The 19650-nt window shown below is 34.1% G+C and overlaps 1 protein-coding gene across 1 annotated transcript in view; it reads left to right on the top strand.

The window, feature by feature from the left end:
* Positions 1 to 19650, top strand: part of LOC138125669 (5-hydroxytryptamine receptor-like) — a 256405-nt gene that overhangs the window by 15050 nt on the left and 221705 nt on the right. The gene's annotated exons all lie outside the window — the stretch shown is intronic.

Below are 19650 nucleotides of genomic sequence, written 5' to 3'. Positions count from 1 at the left end.
GATATTGGAATAGTTTTGAAAAAAACAATTAAGTCGATAGCCCGTATACTTTTTGGGAAAATAATGTTTTTATTCGACGAGCAAATGCGCGGCGGCTCCTGGAAGGCAAAAATAACCCGGCACGCGTATTTAGTCGTCTATATCGATGTAGATAGAGAGTGTAGCCGTCTAAAAACAATAATTGTAAAATTTTGAGTAGGTCAATTTTTGAATTTTTGCTAAAATGTACCTATTTTAAATACTTTCTTCATCATCCTCATTCTCATACATATACCTAAACAAGAAACATTGTTGTGCCATTTTTTGCAAGAACAATCACTGCAGCATTTTAAGCCTTCCTTCATGCACATACATTTATTATTTTGGCATAATTGGTCCGTGCAAAAAATGTTTATCAGTTTTCTAATGTCAGGTTGAATTTAATTTAATTTGACTTTTACTATTTGACAATTAAAATTGTGCCTCATTTAGCGGTTGCTACGCGATGCGCGACTTATTGTTCAGAAACGCATCTGATTGGCGATCTGCGGGTGAGGGAATGTAAATACGAGGGATGCAGGGATGGATTGGTCGACAGCCGTGGGTTTTAGCATTTTCTCTCACTGGATATGGAATTGATATCATTCTTTCGTTGAATATCCAACAAGAATGCATTCATTCTTTAATAGTCGTGGAGAAATAATTTTTTGCTTTGCTTGTGACGCTAAATATCACAGCATTAAACTCTTATACTAAGTGACCTCAGTAAACTATATTAACGAAAAAAATACCACCCACCGCTTTGGTCTTTGTTCAAGAAAAATGTGATAGTTTAACACCAAACAATGAAATCCCTAAAGTAATTGAATATTCCCTTTAAAGGCTGATACATTGGAGTATCATTTCACAATATTGAAAAATATGACAAACCTAATAAAAGACCGGAACCGAAAAAAAGCAGCACCTTATATACAGGATCATTATAAATGATTGTCCCATCGCAGTTGGCGTTGAAAACCCGCACAAATTTGGGATGTGCCTCTAGCTTCGCAACGTTAGACAATAGTGTACTAGTACTAGTACTAGTGTAGACAAATTTACACTACCGCCAGCAGCACTACCTATCGGGGATGCTAGTCTCACTCATGTTATAAAGCTTGAGGCACATTCAACTACGTCACCAACGCCTACTGCGATGGGACAATCATTTATAATGACCCCGTACTTTGTTCTTCTGAAGATTATGATTAATTATTTCCTAAGGTGGAGCGAATACCACAACCTTTTTTGGTAATGGTGTGAAAGTATCTACCATAGCTTATCTATCCTTCTTAAAAAAAAAACAATAATTGTACATATGTGCATGAAGGAAGTCTTCAAATGCTGCAGTGATTGTTCTTGGAAAAAATGTCAGAACAATGTTTCTTGTTTATATGAGGATGAGGGTAACGAAGAAGAAAGCATTTAAAGTACATAGGTAAATTTTAGCAAAAATACAAAAATATTACCTACTCAAAACTTTACAATTATTGTTTTGACACGGCTAACAAAAATAATTATTTTCTCAAAAAGTATACAGGCCACAGAATTAATTCTTTTTTTAAAAACTTTTCCGATATCTTAGTTACATTTGACTCGCTGCATGTGTATCGAAATTTTCAACATTTCACATAGGTCCCAGCAGAGTGAAGTTTACTATGCGCATTTGTGATTAATCTAAATTTATTAATTATTTTTTTCAAAACTCTCAATATTTGCGAAATTTCCAATTCACTATTGGAAGCGCTGTACTTTTTATTATAAATATACAAAAAATCAAAATTATAGCTTCAATAGTTGAATTAACACAGCGTTAAATGTTACGAGAAACGTAGTGTTTCGGATTACACCTCAACTACGTATAAAAGCCGTTTTCAAAGTTCGGTCTTATTAAAAAAAGTTGTAGATGACCATTCCTTATGTCCCAAAATGTCCTCTACAAGATAGTATCGGTCTCATTGAGTTATACCTTGGAATCGCTAGAAGTCATAATTTCAGTCCGATTTTGCTCCACTACTTGGCTTGGCTCGGCCCTTGATAGCGTACGCTGCTGCGTCTGTGATTCTGTGAAAAGTTGCAAAGAAAGAACCGCTCGCCTGAATATTCATCAACTCTAATTAGTGCTCACAAATTCATTCGGTCGACTGTAAAAATTTGTTTCGTTGATTGCTACGCTCTCTATCAGTGGCATCCAAAAGTAAAATTTCTTGCATACGGTTTTCCATTTAGGTGGCCAATCTAGTAATATAAAATCAAAGGTAATATTAAACATCTCGAATTGTGCGGCTAAAAAGCTCTTTCACTTTGATGTATGGTGTACACGAAGTCAGACCGGCGATCAGGTGGTCCATGAAAGCGTCGGCATTTGTTGGGAGATTGAGTCGAATCGGGAAAAAGCTTCCAACAGAATTTTCATCAACACAGTAAATTTTTATGAAATTTATTGATGATTTGCGTGACCTGTTTGAGGAATGTCCGTCGAAAATTTGTTGCGAGGCGGTGCCGGTTTATTACTGTCCGCGGTGGATGGGGTGTGTGTTTGTAAATTATTATTAGTTCCGAATTATAATTGAGGGTTCGAAGCCACTCATTAATTTTGAGCAAGAAATCGAAACCGAAACGTTTTTGGTTGCTTATTATGTTTTCATAAACTGTCCAGGATGTGTTTGTGAATAGATACCGGGCCGAATTAATTATGGAAATGTCCATTTAATTGCCTTAATTTGCCCAAAACCCAAACGTGGAATTCGCAATCACGTTACATCAAGACAATAATTACGCACACACTACAAGCGAACCGATGCCGCCTAATTTCCGTTTAAATTTAATCATCGTCTCGTTTTTTACAAGCAGCTAGTTCTCTTTTAAGTGCCTCCCTAATTACGGTTTAAAACAAAATTATGAATGCGAACCTGAGCTCTGTCTAATAAGCTCAGAATTAGCGCTTACTTTGTCCATTTTTCTCCCTCGAAGGGCGAAATCTGAACCCGACTTACCCCCAACGCGAACCGATTTTTTGTAGCTTTTCAAATAACCCACGCCACATTTTTGCTGATCAATTGACATTAAATAATGATTTCGGTAAATTAAACAGCCTCCTCTCGGCAAAGGAATATATTTTAAGGCCGAGAGAATAAATAAACGCTCCCAGAATTGCAAAACTAAAAGATCGACTAATGTAATCTGTTTTTTCTTTTATTCGAGCCGACCTACGAACAATAAAATTACGAGGGTGTGCAGTCTTGCGTGGGACATGCTGTATAATCGTTGCTTAGGCTTTTAAAGCAATTAAATGAGCATTTCAATTTTTTTAAAAGCCGAGCTGTGAAAATTAATAAAATTGGAAAGTACGCGAAAATATCGCCGTAAAATGGAAAGGTATAAATATTCACGCAATAACAGAAACTGCTACAAAGTCCCATTTTTTCGTTATTAGATGGAACAATTTTATATCGTTTTCTGATTTACAATGCCATTAAAAATTACGATCGTTGAAATATGCGAATGCCGTTTTTTATCTCTTAATATTTGCTTATTTTCGTTATGGCGGGCACACTCATCATTCATAACGATAAACCGTCTCGTAATTTTAGCACATGTTTTGCAAAGTTTGTGTATCACTTCTATCCTAATATTTAATATAATTACTGTGTGGAAAATTTAAATGAGCCGTGAGAATACCACAAATAAAAAGAGAAATTTACCGATTTCAATTAAAACATACATATCTTGAAGCTGGGGTATAGAACTTCATAAAAATATAAGTACATAAATGGAAAACGTAAGCATGGTCAGTATACCTAGGTATTTTTTTTAAAGTAAGTATGTACTTTAATCAAAACAATTTGGAATATGTTATGATTTGTACATTTGTACATGAAAATTGCAACACGAGCCGTAGACGAGTGGTGGAATCATCCGAGTGAATAATAGCCATTATTCGTGAGTTAAAGACTATAGGTACTTTCTCCACGACTATATCAAGAAAAATCAATCTTTGAAAATTTTATTTAATTTGATTTTTAATATTTGACAATTAAAATTGTGCCTCGTTTAGTGTTTGCTACGCGATGCCTAACTTATTGTTTACAAACGCATCCTATTGGCGATCTGCCGTTCTAGAATGAAAATACGAGGGATGTGATTCGCCAACAGCCCTATATTCTAACACGGGGCCTGGAATTATTGAATATCCAACAAGAATGCATTCATTCTTTAATAGTCGTAGAGAAATATATTTTTTTTAATATGGAATGAAAAATAAGATGAAAACATCTAGGGTTTAATTATCCAGCGAATGATAGAAGAACCAAAAAATAGAAAAACAAAAGGAAACAAACATGGACCGTTGAGAACAATTTAATAAAGAATGTAAAATAAATCCATCACTAACAATGTCGTGTAAACTCAATTTATCCATAGATTTTAGGTTTTTTGACAGATCCGGAGACACGTGACAACATTTAGCTACGCGATAAAAAATAGCACGGCGCGTAAAAATTCATCATAATTATCATTCATTAATCAACAACAGGTTTTAAAAATAAAAAATGCTTGTATCGAAAATCCGTTCAGATAGACAGCTGTCAATTCACGAAGTAAACACCTTGCGCGTAGGATTACAGGTAGCGCGAAAAGTTTTACACGGGTACCAATTGTATATTGAAAGACAATTCATATGGTGCATTTAGTATTTTTCACTGTGTATTGTTTTGGAACCTGAAATCTATCAGCGAACGGGATTAATTTACTTTTGTTTTTGTTTACTTTAAAATACCCTAACAAAAAACTGTACCAATTGCATTAGTCATAGTTTATATGACCCTATTTTTGAAAATTTTGCATTGGATTTTTAAGAAGTCGCCAACTATTTTTAACTGCTAATCCTTTGAATCAAAGTAAAGATAGAGGTATCATTAGTCCATGACTTTAATAAACTGCTAAAAACAATCTACATTTAGAACAGTTTAAAAATATTTGTGAAAGTTTGTGATGGAATTTCTTGCAATTGATTTATTTGTTTCATTTCGTGACGTCAATTATTTGCTATACATTTGATTCAATAAAATTTTAGCAAAAATGCAATTGTGTTGGTCTCGTTTCTCAATTCCGAAATTCCTATATAATAAATCTATAAAGTCTAAGTCGTAAAGCTTTAATTTGTTCTCAGGCTGATTACACTCACTTTGTAATAAGAAATCTGATTAAGTTTAATGACAAAGACACAATTCTCGTTGCTCGTGTACTATAAACTTTAATAAGTTCACACATACCGTCCCCATATAAACCCTTAGTCGGTCGTAGCACGGCGTTGTTGGTCGCTTTATGTTTTCGTTTATAGCTTTAAAATATTTCTGTAGTCATTATTATACCTTCGTTTTAGTTAAAATCTGGTTTGATAATTGCACTATGGAGTAATAGGATCGCGGTGGCTCGCTAAAAATATTTAATGACTCTCGAATCAATTGAGATTGTCTAATTTTGGTTTTATAGTCGTAAAAGTATTTTTATCTGGCGACTTAAATAACGAACGTAATGACACAGACAGTGGTCGTAAGTTTTTATTTTTGATCGTACGAAATTTGAAAGTGGTATAACGGAGAGTGCAATTTTTCAGTACGAGTATATTTTAGTTTTCACGTCACGCTGACGCAAATTTGTTCACTTGCTCAAACTAAGCGACTCTTATACTAAAAAGTAAAGTAAGATGAGATGCTTGAAGACATCGCTGACTGCCGTAAGAATGGATTGATTACCTTCAAGTGTAGCGTACTGAATTTCAAGTAACTATTGTAATAGCTTCAAAACAGTAAACATACAATAGTGACAAATGTCTATGGTTGTGTAAGAAACATGTTTCGTTTGCTGATAGGTATTTCTATTGCAACTGGAATAATGGAATTTATGCAGTTTTTATGACTGGAAACGATCCCCTGACAGGTATTATCATTATCAGTACATATTTGAAGTGGTACGAATAATTGATAACACGGTCAATTGTGGACAAACGGGTGCAATAAAAAAATATTACTTCATGACCCAACATGCATTTTTAGAGTCTGTTATTATTAAAATTTTAAAAGGCGTATTGATTTCCAATTTTCTTTCGATTACATATAACAAGACACATCATGTAAGGGCATCAGACGAAAGTTTCCAAAATTAAAAAGAACACGAAAGTAATCAGTTGGAATTACTATAAAATATTTATCTGGAATGATGAGAACGACGAACTTTGGTAAATTACCCAATACGAAGTGGAAATCATTTTGTTCAATATATTGAATTCGTTGTTGAAAGCACCTTAAATACCTTTCTTCTGCTATTTTAGTTTGCTTCACATTTAAATGGCGTCACTGTAGATAATAACTATGTTAATTTTTTTTTTTATTAATAATTATCTCAAATGGTCAACTGTTAAACAGGAATAATGGATAGGACATGAACATAAATTAAATATTATATTTAAGAGCGGATATACATGTGGAAATGGAAAAGTCTGGTCATATTTAGAACGGGCCATTTAACAGGAAAAATTATTTAAAAGTGGTATGATTGTTATTTAAATGTTGTTATAAAAAAATTTGCTAACGCCTTAGCCTTCTCAGATGAGAAAACATAGGTACTGATGCTGGACCTTCCCTAGGACAAAAAAAAGAGTGTGTGCTTAAGATCGCACGACAGAAGTAAAAACTTCTATGACGTTCGTAATTCATTTTAAGTAATATACAAAGTGTTTTCGAAGTTGGCGCGTTCCTTGTAACACGAAGTACCATACATTATTCTTAAGAATTTCACCCAAACTCTTCTCAGGAAAATGTTTGTATTAACGGAGATAATTGATTGTGAAGTTTTATAGTTTTTTAAAATTGTGAGTCTGGTTCTGTTTATTTCTCCGCTACTCTGCGTACTTAGGTGGGTACTCTCTGGACGCCGCAGCTGTATTCTGATAATATTGCCCATACATTAGCAAATATTTGTGAGCTCGTTATTTTCGTAATGATATGATAACCCATTCCGACTAATTTGACAACTCTGACAGTTTTTTTGATTAACGTCCATGCTCATTTGATTTTTTTTGTCAATTCTAATTTCTAACAAATCAGCGCAATTTTGAGCAGGACCGGTTTCAAAAATTCCAAAAAAATTAATTTATTGTATCTTCATTGCCGTACACATTTTACTAAGGTCATTTTGGTTAAAACTCTTTAAAACAACGCATACTATCACATTTTAAAAGAAACGCCTCAACTTCGAGAACAGCCTGTATACATACAGGTTTATTCACGAGAGGAGTACTTCTGAATTTTTATTTTGCCGCAACCAACAATACCAATGGCAGTAACTACTAAATCAAATGTGTTGTTTCTTTTAAATTAGAAATCAAAGTAAGTTGGATAGATTTGTGAGAAATGTCAGATTGACAGATAACCTGTATGTATTTAATCAAAATTCAACAAATAAATTAACACATTAATTTAGTGTAAAAGGTGTTCGAAGTGTCTACCATCGGCTTCTAAACATCCACAGCGGCGACAGAATTCTTTCCACACTCTCCATAAATTAGGAGCATGTCACTCTTTTCGTCGTTATTGTAAAAACACATTTTTCGAATTGACAAAGATTTTTTGCTTTAACGTCAAAGAGACAGAACTAAGAGCCATCGTGGATTCAGTCATAATTATTTTCAAAATTTTAAATCAAGATATTGTTGCAATGTGTATAATGGGTTGCCGTAAAAAGAAATTCAGAAATACCTCTCCCGTGAATAACCCTGTATACTACATCCATCTACATATTTACAATGTTTGTCGTGTCTTTATCGTTTTTGTATATTATGACTACTCCTGCAGCTCTGCACTGGTGTCGCTTAAACTTAGCAACATAGCAACACAATGAAAATACAACGAAAATTTGAAAGTCGCACAGCTGACAGTTTCTCGCTCGCTTGGCTAAATTCGGCTCTCCTAAACTTACTGGAATGAGCCTTCCACCTCAGAACGTGTGACGTGACGATGTAATGGCGTGACGTGTGATGCGTGACGGTTGAAAATTAATTCACTTACCTGGAATAATAATGTATGCGCTGAAAGAAGTTTTCACTTCAACAACAGAGTGCATATACCGGGACATTTTTTAACTCTGAACATAGTCCATACTTGTTCCCTATGTTCAATTTTAAAAAACACAGATCAATGCATTGTGAGTTGCTATGCAACCAACTATATCGAACACCAGAGATTTTGAAATAATGTTAAAAATTGTTCCGATTGATAGAATTGGTCTATCATGTGTTGCATTGGAAATGTCACGCACATTTCTAATGCTCTGATTGGCATAGAATAACTGCATTATGTGTTCTTCTTCAAACAACTTGACCATTTTGTTAAACTGTCAAGTACTTATTTTCGTTACCTTGGTTACGTGATTACATACATGCATTGACCTGTGTTTTTTTTAAACTGAACATAGGGAATAAGTATGGGCTATGTTCAATGTTAAAAAAATGTCCCGGTACATAATAATTTAATGGAAAATTATTATTTATTATAACTATGTTAGTATGTGTCTAAACTCTCATAAAAGAAAAAATCTTGGAAAGTAATTATTCTGATTCACAGAGAAATTATTTATTTATTGCGTGGTTCAGCAGCAATTAATTTTCTTAATGTCTTAAGGTCGTTATTTGTATCTTCTAGGAAGTGGATAAGATCATAAATTACTTTAAATCTTGGCTCTCGTATTTTAAGAATATAATGTCAAAGGAAACGCTATTGAGGCGGATCAGCCAGTGCTAAAAGAATTCATCACGGATCGCATCATAAAATCATGTCGTGCGCCGGTTGTGGGTCGTGAGTTGTGTATCAAGGCGATTTTTCCGAGAAAAGATAGATACAATATTAATAGATTAGACCATCACTTCACGATTCGAGTAAAAGAAATTCTGAATTTTGCATGAACTTGTGAAAGGCTCTTTAAAAAAGTCGTAGTCTGATTCTGATCACACCGGTCAATAACCAAAATGGACTTGGACGCAATAAGTTAAGTTAATATGTCCTTGGTAATTACTAATATAATAGCAGACATTATTTATCAGCTCTGGTTTTGAAGATATAGCATATATACATACAAGGTGTTTCACGTAACTTTCCGACTCTGACGAACTTTAAAACCAGTAATACTTCTCTTCATTTATAACTATAACTTTCATTAACGATAAGTAATTAATAATTAATCATAACTAAATCGTATATTTTGGTATCGAGCATTTTGTGACTACTGAATATTGAGTTGCATAAATTCGGCGTAGATCTCGGAAAGTTACGTAAAACACCTTATAATACATATAATACAAGCAGTACAATTTAGCTCTTCGTACTAGGTATAGATAAGATTTATATTGTGACTCTGTATTGTTTATTTATTACATTAGAAAGGACAACCCTGGAATGAAAAATAATCCTTTATTTGAACCTAGATAAATTTTATTACCTCATATCAGCATATATCTGTTATCGACAACGTGCGAAATCGGTCAATCCGCTAAATGTCTAGTCAACCTGCAGAATGCCCATATCGGTAGGCAATCTGCGGACTGACTGTTGTTTTTGGTTATTTGCAGATTGACTAAAGCGTTTTGGACAATTTGCAAAATGCCGTCTAATTCAGACAATTTGCTATCTAAGAAGGTGAGATTCTCATTTTAATTAGTACTTATTAGTCAAAGTGAGGACTTGAACTCGTAATAATTACTCGTAATATGTTTTTCATTCCGTTTACAAAATCAAAGGACAACTAGGTAGGTATAAATAAGTGTTTCCATGTAAAGGTAAAAAATTCTAAACGCCAAAAACTCAATTTATTCATGTCAAAAATTAAATGTAATTCCAGGAAATAATGAAACGTAAAAATAAAATTCACACTAGTGCAATGAAAATACACATAACTACTATTCCGGACACGGAATCTTGGCCACGACTGACATTTAACTGACAAATATGTGTGAACCGGCTTTATTGAATATAACCCAACTTTTGACTCGATAATGCCATTTCCCTGCTTTTTGATGTCACAAGAAAAACTTCAAAGTGATTTTTAATAATTGTCATTTATTAATGACTAATGACTGGTTTACATCATTCTTTTAGAAATGTCTAAAAAATGTTGGCCAAGATTCCGTGTCCGGAATAGTACATAATGCATTATATTTTTTCTTATTTTCGTTTTTTCTTTTTTTAATTATAATATCGATCATTTCAACTCTTTCTTATGATGAGAGGGAAACACCGTTAAATTATTTTGGTTGCTTCATACTCTAAGATGTGTGAAAAACATACACCGCTTATCCATTCTTACTTTGACTTTGACTAGGTACTAGAGAAAGTGAAGATAATTTCTTCTCAGTTTCCAGATTGTCTGAGATAGGATGAACTTTGCAGACTGACAAGTGACTAGGCATTTCTCGGATTGACTGCACAATGCCGGTAACACATGTAGCACAAAACTGCCATCTTATCAAGGTCAAGAATCGAGGTCCCTAGTTTTCACTTTTCTTATGATCAAATTTCCACGGCTGATGCAATAATAAAGGAAAGCTGTATTTGATCATATTTAGAACAGCCTAAGTATATTAAGATTTTTCAAAATCAAAAAAAATGCCTAGAGCTAATTATTTTTTAACCTTACTTTCTAGATTTAAGGTGGTTAAAGCATTAAGAAAAAAAAACTTTCATCAAAGATATAAACTCAAACTTAAGATACATTTATCATTTTTGTTTACTAAAAGTGCACCCTGTCGTTGGTAGCGTAAAGTGAACGTAATTTTGTTCACTATATTCATTTATTGATTGAACTTATTCACGTATGTACGATAAATTTCTCATCTATGGTAGAGCCTTCTGTGCCACAACCAAGAATTTATGTAGTTTACAAAATTCCCAAATGACAAAAAGCTGTATGGATTTGCAGCTGTGTTAAAATAGCTCCAGATAATATCTTTTATGGGTGTTAAAATTCATTGCGAGAACGCAGGTTTGTGATTATATCTCCTTGTTTTCTCATTTATTTAATAAATTACAACGTAACACAACAGGTTCGGTCTAAACCGCTGCATGATCCTCAAGTGCGTAATTAATGTTTAGTCTAATTAACCGTACCTATCGTTATTCTGTTTTTTTTTTTTAATTTTTCCTTTGGAGCTTTAATGAAAATTAAATTTTATTTTACTAGATTATGGTTTAATTTAGTCTTCAAGAAAAAAACTACCTACAACAAATTATCATTTTGTACTTGTACAAACAGCCATGGGTAAATTGGGTGGATTTAATATGAAATCTAATGGTCTTAGCTGGGGCACGCTTTGTTAAAGGTCAAGTCGCATGAAATCATTAAGCCGTGTTTGAAAACCTTTTTTATGACGTGTAGTTTTCGCGGTGCCTACCTCACAAGTCATTCTTAGAGTCATTAGCAAATGGGTAAACTTTCTGTGAAGGCAGCATGGTCTAACTCTCAAACGCTTGGCGTTCACTTTAACCCTCTTGTCAGCCACACCAATCTCGGTTAGCTTAGCAGGCTGTGTGGATCAAATTACATTCTTACTTCCTTGGCACCCTCCAGCCTCCAACGAAACATCCTGTGGGAGTTTCTGTCTATCTCTATTATAATAATAGACCCTGTCGATGTTTTCCACGATTTCCAGGTAAAGGACCTAAATTTACACTTAAATCGACGCAAAAAGCGAAATCGATGTGGTTATAGTATATAAAAACGTCACAACTTAAGTAATAAATTACTCCTGCTCAAATAATTTGTAAGAATGATATTTTCGTTGAACAGGTTGATTGCGATCTGCCACGAACTAGTTCCCACTGGCATATTTAACATGTTATTTTTATTAAAAAAAAACGAGCCTGTTATTGACTAGTTTTATACAAGATTAAAAACCATAAATCTATCAGGAAATATTTTTGTTGATTTGAGGGTAGAATGCGATAATATTTCTAGCTTTCCACTCCGCCAATAAAATAGCTCGGGAAGCAAAATCGATGGAGCGGACAAGAGCTTAATCATGTAAATATTGGGATTTTATTAAAAATGCTTCATTGAAAATAAACACTCATTGTTTTGCACAATCGAACGGATTATTGTATTTTTAATGATAAACGGCGCTGTCGCTTTTAAGAAAGAACTCTCTTAAGATTACCCGTTCTAAGCTTATAAATTTTAATGATGGCCAAACATTGGTTTTAGACTTTTTCACTTTTATTCGCATTTCAAATTTATCCACCCCATCTTGTTTCCTAAAAGAAGAAGATAGCTCCGTCTAATTAAATTAAATTTGTCAACGAAAAATTACCCAGAAAATATGATACCGCTTTAGTTTATGATGTCATGTGAAGTCTATCTATATTTTTATGAGCTGCTAATGAATAATATGACATGAACATGAAGATTTACCTTACGATAGACTCGATTGATGATGCTCTTCGACTTCAGGGCTGTATTGAGGAGATCTCTAGAAGGTGTAAGTTAAATAACCTTGTTCTCAACCATCTTAAGTGTAGCATAGTCTCATTCACAAGGAAGACCAAGCCTCTCTTATTTGACTATAAAATCAACGGCTCCATTCTTACAAGACGTGAGTCTATTAGAGATCTGGGTGTCATCTTCGATTCCAAACTATCCTTCGGCGAACACATTCGGACCATTGCGGGGACTGCCTTCAGGGCACTGGGTTTTGTTTTGCGTGCTGGCAGGGAATTCTCTGATGTCGCGACCCTGAAGCTTCTGTACATCACCTATGTGAGATCCCGGCTCGAGTATGCTTCCCTTGTGTGGTCACCGATATATGATGTTCACTCTTCTCTTCTGGAGCGAGTGCAACGCAGATTCCTGAAGAATGTTGTCTTCATGTTGAATGGTGCATATCGATATTTTTTGTTGCAGCATTTCGCAAATCAAAAAATTCTTCTCCATCTCCTCGTGAATTAGGGCGATCCTACTCAGATGAGTGCTCGGTAGTTGTAGCCTGGGTGTTGGAATGCTCTCTGTGTAATGGTTGTTGTGTTGTGATTGTGTTTTGTGTATCATTTTCTTTTTGGCAGGGCTTCTAATTGGGCGTCAAGCCTGTTAGCCGTCAACAATAATAATAATAATAATAATAATAATAATAATAATAAGTGGTAAAAGGGATATAATATAATCTTAAATGTAAACGTGAAATTAAACAAAATTGAAACTGAATTATTTGCTAATTTATACTCGACATTGTAAAAGAAATACCTAACCTAAAATCCTGAGAGGAATTAGATACATAAAATGCAAATATTCATGTGTATTATGAAATGTATTATTATAATATGTAATTCCTTTTAAAGCACAATTTTTATGTTTTTTTTTATTTTTATTTTACGTCAATTTTTTAAACGACAGCCACGTCTGAGTTTGTTCATACGATATTACGGATGACAGACAATACTGGAATGAAGGTATGAAACGATAACCCATTCAAACATTGACCACGCCCTACATTGCTTAACTTCAATAATCGAATGATAATAGTGCTTCATAGTAGGAGGGCCTTGTATTATTATTATTATCATTATTAATGAAGAAGTAAAGCGGCAATTTTACCAATAAACTTCGCTTCTGTGTATAGTAACGTTGTACTAGAAATTATATGAATAATGTATAGCGACAGCCAAGAGGCAAGATGAGCATTGAGGCTCTTTTTAAAGGTGGTCACTCTCGGAGCCGCGACGAAATCTTCCTGTAAAGCGTTCCACAAATTGGGTAAGCGGTTGGTAACGAACTAACGTCGACAGTGTTTCCTGAAACGTTCCCGAACAAGTTTAAGTTTAAAGCAACAAAAATGTACGTTCGCAATAAGCATAAATAGCGGTAAATTACAAATGTAGTGTCCATGTAAAATTTTGTAAGTCTCCATCAAATCACTGGTTACTCATTGGAGATAAGTGCAAAGCGACAAGTCTTTCCTCGTAAGGCAAGTCTTTGATGGCGGCTGACAATTTGGTGAAACGACATTGTGTTTGTTCAAGGGAATGAATATCTCTAGCAAAATAAGGGTTCCCCACTGAGGCTGCGTAATCACAGATAGGTCTGACAAATGACTTGTAAATGCTTTCAAGAAGGGTAGGAGATATATTTTTGAAACTAACGAAGACTAAATAACGTAAGGGTTCACTTTTTTCACAGTGGCTCCTGTGAAGCCCATTTGAGGTTAGAGAAAACCGTAGACCTAAGATCCACCTGTTGATCAACAACGATTTCATCAAGATAGTATATGTATCCTGCGTGGAATGTTGGCACCAAGTTGTAGTACAGTACACTTGGATTCGTTAATTCCTCCAACAATTTTAAATTCTGAGCAGGTGCATTCAGATTCTTAAATGGGGTGGAACATTTGTCTTTACGAGTATCATCAATCAGCAAACATCGTGGCTGTACTGTTAGGCCACAAAAAAACACATCACTGATAAAAATATTTAACAGAGAAGTCTAAGTACTGAACCCTGAGGTACTCCACTTACGAGTAGCACAGGTGTGAATTCCGAATATTGTGATTTATACTCTAAACGTTTGATTGCACAATAATTCGGCAGCCCATCGTAATTAATAAGTCCCCCATAATGCTTTAATAATAGTCGTCTAATAATACAAGGTAACAGACTTTTTTAAAATCTAAATAAATAATGTCAGTTGGTTGGTTGATGTCTAATGATTTAATCCAAACACTTAATGATAGTATTGCGAGTTGAAAAATCGCACTTTGATCACGAATTGTGTATACTATTTTTTTGTTGGACACTATCAGAATTTGAGAATTTTCTCCTGTGTCAAAACGAAACGTCAAGCTAATTTTAAAGATTTTAAGCGATTTAGAGGCTTTAAGGGGCTCTTCGAACAAAAAAACGTTGTATTCAACTCGTTCCTCTGTAAATTGGCCTTTTTTGGGCACTTGTTAATATAAAAAAATAAAACACTGTTATTTGCATTTATTGAAACTCCAGACCCGGAAGATTCAAAAAATAGGGGAGTAAAATAATTATAAAGAAATTTAAAATTGAGACTCATTTTCATAAGCGACGTTGGAAAATAGTAGTTTATTTAACGTGTTCGTGTGTAAATTGGGCTTTTTTGGCATGAGTGGGCCAGTTTAAAACGCGAATATGAAAAGAATTGTGAAGCCATTGTCAGGTATGAGTGTAGAAAATTAATGAAGACGTGTAGGTAGATGGATACTTTGATAGTATTATGACAGGTGGAAGGAAATGCGGACATTGCAGAATTTTTCTATTTAAAAAGCATTGTTTATTAATTTATTCTGAATACATTACACATTCTAGACTTTTAATGAGAAACGTTGTATCTTTACGTTGAATTTTATTTTTAACCTGGTCGGGATAATTAGCTTTTAGAAAATGCCGTGGAACGGAAACGGGTAAACAAGACTCGAGTTTTCCATCTCTCGACGATAATTTACGGCGGCAAAACGTTCGAAACATTAAGCTTACGAAAACAAAGAGCAAGACAATATAAAAACACTAACGTTTTCTCACCCAAGTTATTTGACCAATTTCTCATGTTTCTTGTCGTTTTATTTCGCCAGCACCAATATTTCGAGTAATTCTAAGTGAATTTTAACAGTTCCGTTACAGGACCACAACATGTTTGACCGGCGAGGCGGAACTCGATTGGTTTTATTATCGATTTACAAAATGACACAGAGGTGTGATTGGACTTTTTTTATATAGGGCGAGTCGGCCAAAGAGGACCAAAATGTCAGGACGTATTTACATTTTATTCAATTACCCCCGTTTTCCGCCAGATTAAGTCAGTCACTAGATTTTATCCGGTTTCGGCATCGACGATTTCACGGGGGCTGTTTTTAAATTCCGAATTGGAAAATTGTTTTTAATTTAGACGGAAACGTGTAAACAAGTGAAGCCTTTGTGATATTTCTCGCATTATGTGGGGTTCGAACAAAATCGCAAATGTCGAGGGATGTGTGAAAAAACAACAATAAAACAGCGAGAGGAATAGTAAAATGGCTCAACCACCCGTGGGTCACGATAGAGAAATCTCGTTAAAGACAAGTCGATGCAGCTTGATGGAAGACGAAACTTCTAGCTTAGCAAGCATCTTGGTCCTAAACACATATTATTGCTAAGTACAGAGTTTAGAATGATAAAGTAGCTTTGGTCCGGTTCTGGATGGTACTCGACGAGAATCGAACCTAATTAGTTAAAGTTTTTCTGGTTTTGTGTTTACCAGAAACATAATGTTGGGTTTAGTGATAAATACCCGGTCGTTTTTAACTCCTTCATTGCCTGCCTAACGAATGAGCGCGCTCTAAATCTTTTTACTTGCCATTTATCTAGGTCGAATACTTTTCCGTTCCACTATTCCGGAAAATCCTTGCTCTATTATTACCTTGCCAATTTCTGAATAGTCTTATTCTCTTCCGGACGATTTTCACAAAATACTCTGCCACTTCCAGTTATTTGCTCTTTATTACTTCCACTCTCGGCGGTCTTAAAAATGAAGTCTTATGCGCCCCTATTGATTCATAACAATGTGACTTTGCTTTGTATTTGAATCATAGAGGACAGATTTAATGGAGGATGTTTATCTAGGTTCTCGGACATTTCAGCAAGAACCTTAACCCATCATTGGATAAATAGCGATGATGGTTTTGCGAGAGAAGGGCGCAGATTTAGTGTCCGCTGTAAAAAGTTAATGCCGGTCTGAAATATTAGATTCCTGACAAACAAACTGATGGTAGATAGCACTTGAATAGTTTATCCCAACCGGTAATTCAATCAATTTCTCAGGAAAGCTTAACGTTACCCGCTGGGAATAAATCACAGACTCGACTCAGACGGTCATTAATAACAGACCAACTTGTAAGTAACAGACTTATTTATTTACGGGCCAACTGCCGACAATCGTCGCATTATTTTACTACATTGTTTGCAGCAACAGCAACATAATCCCACAGATCATGATTCCTAAATAATACTCCTATAATTTTTTTGACAAAAAATCTCTTAGAATTCCGACAATTTCCAGATAAACGTGGCATTTAATCTTAAACCCAAGGATTATTATAAATGGGTCTTTTTTACACTCACATTTTATTTTTTAATTGCAGTTGGTCCATTTTTGAATTTTTAATGCTAACGGTGACTAAATCATATGTGATTTAAATATGGTAAAAAATATTAATTTATTATTAAAGTAATAAATGGTTCAGAAGGGAGGGTAAAAATTTTTGAACGTCCAAGTGGTTGCAGGTTAAAGCATTTTTGCAATTACTAGCTGTTTAACAGAATAATGCATTTTTATAAGAGATGATTTCAGTTTATGAGGATTTGAAGCTAGGTGAAGGAAGGTTGCGGAAATTAATGAACATTTTCTATAAAAGCTCTGGTTTACTTGTAATTTCATTAAAAAACTACGCATTCTTTAAGCTCTTAATTAAAAACTTTTTTAGGGCTCGGCGTTAGTCTGTACATTTCATGTAAAGAATTATTTAATCTGTTAATTTGCAAGGGTTAAGTAATTTGATCGTTAAAAGAATAAAAGTTTGAAATATTACGTAAAAGCAATAAATCAAGGTTTCTGGTATTTGTATTTTTTGAAATGTATGCATACATTTACAATACATATGTATTAAAATAAATCAGTACGGTTTATTTTCTTTCAACCTTGAAGAGATGTTTCAACAGTTTCAGAAAGATTAGAATTTAGAATAGTTCCTGGATGAATAAACTATCGTTCTAAGATTTAGCTACAACATAATTCGCAATGTAATATACAGGGTATTGCACGAGTGGCAAAGAGCCCGACGGAACCGAAAATACATTTGCAAAGTTAACGCAGATATTTGTTTTTTTATTTAAAAAACATAAAACACAGCTGTTCAGTTAGATGAAATTGTGAAAAAACCAAGAGTTTTTGGGAAAAATATTTATTGTCTGCATAAACGTCCAACGGCAGGAGAGTTTTTATTACATTCGCCATAAATCAGGATCATGTCTGTTTTCTCATCGTTCGAATAGATTTTAATCGTCGTATTTTAACTTTTTCGTAAATGTCAGTTGTGACAAATAAAATTACTGGAAGCAAAGGCATCATGGATTCGTAAATTCATTTTAAAATAATACGATAGTTAAAATAGCCACGTTAACTTTGGAAATGTATTGTGGGTTGCTTTTTCAATTCCACCGGTCCCATTATCACTTGTGAAATAGCCTATAATCTGTATAGATGATAAATGTTAACTTTTGACTGTGACTAAAGGGCGCCAGAGGTTTTCGTTGCTTTTGCTTTTTCTATATACGTGGTCGAGTTCTTCCAGAGATTCTGGTAGAGTTACATACACCTGTGTCTACAAAGGAATACGTACAAAGGAATATGCACAGTAGGTACCTACATGGGCCTGGAAAGTGGTTATCTCAAATGTATCTTACAGGTAAAGAATAATGCAGAGGAGCTCCATCTTGCTGAAAGACAAGTTCTTAAAATTACTTTCGTCATATTATATTAATAAGATTTCGAGTCTTGCTAGATTAACGGTATCTTTAACTGTAATTACACAATAGCCTTTTTTATCCGATTATTTCCTTCACCTGTTAAATTTGAATTTTTTGAATTTTTAACCAATCACGAATTAAAACAATGTTGAAAAACACCAATCAACACATTATTAGAGCACTAAATGCTCTCTAACTGCGCGAAAAGCCTTTTTCCTGTTTTGTTACGTAGCACCAACAGGAAAACTAACTGCATTAATTAATTTATAAAGACTCCTTGTACCGGGTGGGGCATCGTATACGCGCACGCGAGAAATCGCAACTTCTAATTAAATAAAATTGGCGAAATTTTATATACCTGACTAATTATTATTGATAAGGTATATTTGAGAATTTAAAAAAAAAATTTTGTTAATAAATAAGGCCGTAACAGTTTTATTAGTTTTCTGAAATTAACTGTTAATTTACCTATAAAGTTTTTACACTAAATGAATCTGTATCTGCTAGCCCATCAAACCCTGGTGGCACAATTACAAATTTTGACTTGGTTAGCTAAATAATTCGCTTTTTTATTTAAACGTAAACCAGACGGGTGATTTACGGCACAATGGTATAATTTCCCAACAAAGGTAATAGCCGACCGTTTTAAACCTTTTTGCCATAAAATTGACAGTTTCCATTGTCACCTAAATTTACCACAGCACAAACAGCAGGTCATAAATAAAAATAATTTTGAAAGTTGAAATGCAAAACTGCGTTTAATTCAAAATCTAATTGGTATTTTTTTCCGTAGATTTCGTAAATAATTATAGGAAGTGAATCTGGGTTGGTTAGTATAAAAATCAGAATTTGACTTTTTGGTTGAAATTTACATTTTAATTTTTTTTTGGCTTTGTTTGTAAGTGAAAAATTATCAAAAAATTATGAAATGTACCTTACCAATATCTAGGTAAGTCTGAAAAATTTCGACAATTTTATTTAATTAGAAGTCACGATTTCGCGCGTGCGCGTATACGATGCCCCACCCGGTACATATTTTGCATTTCATTTTAAGTTCGGTTCTGGAAATAATCTA

This window comes from Tenebrio molitor, chromosome 3 (genome assembly GCF_963966145.1).
Source record: "Tenebrio molitor chromosome 3, icTenMoli1.1, whole genome shotgun sequence".
Classification (NCBI taxonomy): domain Eukaryota; kingdom Metazoa; phylum Arthropoda; class Insecta; order Coleoptera; family Tenebrionidae; genus Tenebrio; species Tenebrio molitor.
The sequence above is the reverse complement of the archived record's forward strand: the minus strand, read 5'-3'. Positions and strand labels throughout refer to the sequence as shown.